Below are 6,693 nucleotides of genomic sequence, written 5' to 3'. Positions count from 1 at the left end.
AGCGAATGTTAAAAGTGGTATCCTCTAATTCTATAGACACGTATTAATATCCCTTGTTTCCAGGCACTTTTCACAACGTGACCTCACAACACCACTTGAAGACACATTTACAATTAACCCATTCGGAGACGACATGATGTCGATGGCCTCGATTGCAACAATAGACACAGCTATCAGGTCCCAGCGAAGTGGCATTGCATTCACGATTTTGTGTACCCAGCGATCCAGTGCGTACATTGGGTGCACAGAAATGACGAGTCGTCGGAATAGACCAGAATCATATTTGGTGGGAGGTTTCACATGTCACTTTCGGGCATAAAGCTATTGCCATCGTTGCGTAGCACTACCTTGTAGGCACCATCGAATTTTTCACGCAGGCGATTGCCTACCTCACGGAATGAAGGCATTTCAACCAACACGTTTCACCGTGCTGAGCGGATAGGCCGTGACATTTGCACTCCAGGCGTACGGAATCGCGTATGGCCTAAATATTCAAAAATACAAAAAAAAAAAAACAATAAACAAATAATAAAAAACTAATAATAAAATATATGTTAAAATAAAATACAAAAACAAATAAAAGGTTCAAATATTGGTGCACATAGTCAGGCTTAATCCGTATTATGGTTTTTAATAAAAACAACGATTATTTATTGGTGGAGAAAGATGGTAATGTTACCATAGAGGTAAGACTAGGTTTCGGAAAAAGCCACCAATCCTCATTTTTCATTATACCCTCCACCATGGGTAGGAGGGTATATTAACTTTGTCATTCCGTTTGTAACACCTCTAAATATTCGTCGTAGACCCCATAAAGTATATATATTCTAATCAGCATAAAATTCTAAGACGATTTAGCGATGTCCGTCTGTCTGTCTGTCCGTCTGTCTGTCTGGTCTGTCTGTTGAAATCACGATAGACACATTATTTGACGTAGACCTTTGAAATTTGGCACAAGTGTGTGTATTGTCCCTAGGATGGTTGGTATTGAAAATGAGATATATCGGTCCACGTTCTGGTATAGTCCCCGTATAACGGTACCTCCCGATATTCGGTTTTTTGTTGATTTATGCCACATTTTTTCACGGATTTATCTGAAAATTGGTATTTGTAGGTCATGACGGGTCCCTGAGCGTGTGGCAAAACATTGCATGTATAGGTCCACGTTTTGGTATAGCCCCATATAACGGTACCTACCGATATTCGGTATTTTGATGATTTATGCCACATTTTTTTCACGGATTTGTCTGAAAATTGGTATTTGTAGGTCATGACGGGTCCCTGAGCGTGTGGCAAAACATTGCATGTATAGGTCCACGTTTTGGTATAGCCCCCATATAACGGTACCTACCGATATTCGGTATTTTGATGATTTATGCCACATTTTTCACGGATTTGTCTGAAATTGGTATTTGTAGGTCACAACGGGTCCCTGAGCGTGTAGCAAAACATTGCATGTATAGGTCCACGTTCTGGTATAGTCCCCATATACGGTACCTCCCGATATTCGGTATTTTGATGATTTATGCCACAGTTTTTTCACTGATTTGTGTAAAAGTTGGTATCTGTGGGTCATAATGGGTCCTAGCTCGTGTGGCGAAACATTGTAATTATAGGTGCACGTGTTGGTGTAGCCCCTATATAACGGTCCCTTCCGATATTCGCATTTTAATGTTTTTTGCCACATTTTTCTAATGTTCTTTTACCCTAGGGTGGAGGGTATTAAAAGTTTGGCCCGGCCGAACTTAATGTTTTTTTACTTGTTTTTATTTTTTTTGTTTTTATAAAAACAACAATAAAGGGATTAAGCCTGACTATTTGCAACAACAAAATACTATGGTATACATGAAAAACTGTTCTATTTAAAAATATTTTTTCACATTTTTTCCGAAAATTCCTACTCACCAATCGTCCTGCCATATTATTGTGCAGCTTGACCAGAGTACGAAAGTCACTTCTCCGCCGATATTTTGAATCCAAAAACACCCTTGAATGCCGGAAACCGAAATTCACATTATCACTGCATCCACCCCATTCCCATTCACCTTCGGAAATTTGATGTTTTTCAAAGTCTTCTCCGCCGATTTCCGTTGCCTTTTCTCAGCGGATTCTTAGTGGAATTTCTCTCAAAGACTGACTGTTGTTTTTCCAAGGCGCCACTGCTGTCACAGCATTGACCATTTGTGGCTGACCACCATTTCGCCTGAATGGCTCTTATCACACGAACATTCCACCAGGTTACCCAAGGTGCATGCTTTGTCACGGCATATGTGACACCGGCCGCTGTTATGCATTAACGAATCCTGTTTTCGCGAGTATGGAAAAAAGAGATAGAAAGAGAGTTATTTATCAAGAGAAGAAGCTCAAACGAGGGAAATTATGGGAATTTTCATAAGTATAGCCCACTATGCATAAACAATATCCTAATAGTCATCGAGACTGAGTTTGACATTCGTATTTTTGGGATAATGCTTTGAAATTACGCATTTCTCTGTACAATTTAATTCAATCCGTTGATCACACAAAGAAGGTTAACATTTTGCACATTTTGTACATGCTGGCATAAATAGGGCCCATTTAAGGTCCTTATCAAGAATTAATATTTTTAGCTTTTAAGTCATATTTTTCCAAACCATTAACTTCCAAACTTATTAACATGTCTTGCCATTCCAATAAAGCCGGAACAATTTAATGTTTGGTTTTACAAAAGATTTTTGAATTATTACTATTTTAATTAGATTTTCGGGATTTTAAGTAATTTGTCTAATCTCTGTATTTTTCCAAGGATGATCCATTATTGTGTTTAGTCCCATATAACTATACATCTCGTACATAACAATTTCGTCTATAATTTGGGTTTTCAATATGCAGAGGGTAGAATTTTTCGTTTTAGGTCCGTGAATTTTACAGTGAAAGGCTTAACGCTTAAAAAATCAGCTAAGTTCGGCCGGGCAGAATTCTGTTTTTTGTTTTTTTTTTTGAAAAAAAAAAAAATCCTTCAAAAAATAGCGTTTTTTGTCATAGACAGTAGTAACCATTACGAACGTTAAATTTGAAATTTGAATCCATTCCAGTAAAAAACGTCTTTAATATCATCAAACTGGTAACAATTCCGATGAGTAAAGCCACTAATTAAATAGCGAATATCGGGTATATCGTTGTTTGGGGTCTATTCGATATCGTGAACCTGTATTGGCAATTCCCTTTTAGGGGGTAAAGTACTCAGAAGGAACTCCTTTCGCCTTCAATTCCATTGAAAAATTTGCCTAAAAACATCAAAATACTGAATATAGGGGTTACCGTTATATAGGAGCTATACGATATCGTGAACTTATCTGCAGACAAAGACTGATGTGTGGAAAATTTTAGCTTCCTATCTTAATTCGTTTTGACTCTAGCGGTTACTCTTTAAAAAGATCTTGAGAAAAGAAATATTTTCATTTCAAGATGATATGCTCGATCGATTCACAGCGTTTCCATCTAACAGCTAAAAATAACATTATAATGACTTTCGTAATAAAACTTAAATTTTTTTTTACCGATGTTATATAGAAAAAGAAGATTGTGCTATACATTTTGATGCCTCTGGGGCCTTTAGGCGGCCAGCGACAAGGTGAGAGACATCTCTCGCTTTTGAGCGGAAAAATAATATGTATTTCTTGACTATAATTAGGGTACATGAAATCCCTTCTGGATAAAGTGGTAATAGTTTTTGCAGGACCATTAAGACTTATGTGAAAGACCACCTAAGTGATGCCTTTATCAATAGATGGATGTTGGAGGTCTTCCAGTATGGCGGCCGAAAGGTCTGCTAACTAAAGATAACCTTTCGGGGAATTAAGTCCATAACATATCCAAGGAGATATTTTATTATTACTATTTTGCTGACATTTTAGAGGTCTTACTGTAGACGATACTAAAATTAGAATATTTCTGAGGCATAAAAAAGGAAAAAAATATTTCTCACATTAAAAAACTTTTCTTGATCTTTAGTCTTCAAAATATCATCACTATATCAATTTTGATTCCGTTCGTAACTTCTATATCATACGATATTTTGAGCACACTGAGAAAGCACATTTTCAGCACAAGCGTTTTTTGAGAGTAGGTAGGGGTAGTCCGTGAATAGGTCATGTCGGTTCACGTTTTGGAGTAACCTCCAAACCTTCTCTCTGTATTTGGTATTCTAACGAAATTGTTATTTGGTATTTAGAGTTGTAATGGGATCTACCCCCTGTGAAAACAGATTGTTCCCCTACCTCTGGATATTTGGTGTTTTGGCAATTTCTGCCTTATTTTTTAAGGGATTTCTACAAAATTCGGTATTAGTAGTTCGTAATAGGTTCCACTATACGACGATATCTTCCAATATTTATGATTTTATGCTCATTTTTCGACGGGATTATTTCAATTTGGTATTTGACACCAAACTCTGTGCAAAAAATTGTCTATGTAGGTTCACGTTTTGGTATGAGGTATAAGGTGTTTTAAAACTTCAAACAAAAGATTTAGAGACCTTTATTTGGTTTTCCATTTAAATGAGACCTTCCATCTGTTTGTATGTCTACGGAAACCCTTAGAGGATTTCCTATCTATGAAAGACATTTACTAATTGTATACCCTCCACCATACTATCGAGGTTATATTAAATTGTCATTCTGATTGTAACTCCTCGAATACTCATGTCAGGCCCAACAACGTATATGTATCTTGATCAGCGTAAAATTCTATGGCGATGTCCTCTGTCTGTTGTAATCACGCTTATCTTTCGTATTGACTGAAATTATTTCAAATTTCGTATTTAAAGTTCGTAATAGATATTATAACCTATGACAGAAAATTGTGTATGCAGGTCCACGTATTCGTATACCCCACAAACGGTACCTTCCTTTTGGTATTTTGATGATATAAGTGACATTATTCAACGGAATTGTTATAAATTTAAATTTGATGATCCTAATGGATACAACAGTCTGTGGCATAAACTGCGTAGGCAGGTCCTCGTTTTCGCATAGCCACCATATAACGGTTTTCATATAAAAGATATTTTTCGACCAAATTTTGAAAATATTTCTTAATTTGGCTGCTCTTTTATTTGCTTTGTTTATATTGATAAGGCATGTTGCTATATTGAAGTCTTAGGCATTTTCTGTCTTAAAATCGGGTTGAGAGGTTGCGTTGTCTTAACAAAAGTAATCATTTTCAATCGAAAGAAGACCATTTATATGCCTCCTATCGTCCTTCAGTCGAATTCCCAGGCTACAACCTCAACCAGGATAATTGGTGTATAACATCGAAGTGGCCTGTAGATGATTGAAATATATATACTTTTACCATTGCAAAATTTTGATGAAAATTATTTCGAAACTTATTTTATACCATTGTATATTCCACCAAATCAAAGGACCTGATCCGCCCATCAGTCTACTGTAAATTGGTAAAATTTTATGAAACGATCGCTACGATGTTTTGCATGGAATTGGATTGATGATGATCACAAAATATTAAGAAGATGCAATGGACCAAAATATAATATTGACCATATGTGTCTGATATACAATTCAATTGAAGCAAGAGGTTTTAGAGTTTATGGCAGTGATCTGTTAATAATTATGGGTTGGAGTGATGATTTCCAAAAATTATTTTTTTTATTAATTCGTCTAAACAGTTTAGTCTATATTGATTCCATTATGATTCATAGATCTCTCCTTATACCACATATGCAAATCACCAACACTTTCCTTGGTTGATAATTCATCAAGGTAATCCATCAATCATCTGAACGATTTCTATGATTCCTTGCAATAAAATTCAAGACAATGGGTCGGCAACCTGTCATTGTCGTTTAGCATTTGCCATGTTATGTGTTAACATTATTATTGTTGTTGTTGTTTTGTTTTACAAGTGTGGGGGCTTATTTGTGTTAATCAACACTACTAAGTGACAGTTGTTTGACATTTGTCACGTTCTCACTCTCATTTGCATATTGGCTGGCTGAACGTCGTGTTTCAGGCAAAAAGTCACTCATTCATTTAAATGGCAATAGTTTCTAAGACAATAACAACAACAGCAACAACAGCAACAATAAGAAAAATCATGCCAACACTAATAACCATGTTAACAACAATGTTTGATTTGTTCGAAACCCTCAACTAACGTTGGTGGGTTAATACATTTTGGGATGTGGGGAAGTTTAAGGAAGCAAAGAAGGCTAACATATCGCAAAGCTAGCATTGAATGCTTAAAAGCAAACAAAACACAAACAGATAATCGTGAGAATTTGTAATTATGTATTGTGTGTTACCAATAACAACAACGACGACGACGACGACAATTGCAACAGTCAACGACGAGTGAGACAAGTCATCGATCTTGATAACTGTCATTCACTTTTACCCGTAGATGACACATTGACTTAAATACTGACACATTTGACAATTCTCTATTGTTTTGTTTGTCTGTGGATGACGTCGTTGTTGTTATTGGTAGTTGTATTTGTTTCTAGCAAACATCCCCACAAATACTTATATAAACGAGGTACACGTAGTTGATGACAACCTAGTCAACAATCACAAAAATCTTTGGAAAATTTTTAAAAAAGTAAAAAAAATCGATTAAAATTTTTCGATAGTAGCTCCACCATTATAGTCCTAGACACCTTGATTTTTTGTTAAACTTAACGATTACTGCTCC

General features: G+C 36.0%; 1 pseudogene; it reads right to left on the bottom strand.

Moving 5' to 3' along the window:
- Positions 1-30: 30 nt before the first annotated feature.
- Positions 31-6,693, bottom strand: part of LOC131801805 (protein Wnt-6-like) — an 84,319-nt pseudogene continuing 77,656 nt past the window's right edge.

The sequence above is a fragment of the Musca domestica genome, unplaced genomic scaffold, assembly GCF_030504385.1.
Source record: "Musca domestica strain aabys unplaced genomic scaffold, Musca_domestica.polishedcontigs.V.1.1 174, whole genome shotgun sequence".
Taxonomy (NCBI): Eukaryota; Metazoa; Arthropoda; class Insecta; order Diptera; family Muscidae; genus Musca; species Musca domestica.
Note: the sequence above shows the minus strand (reverse complement) of the source record. Positions and strands in the feature narration are given on the sequence as shown.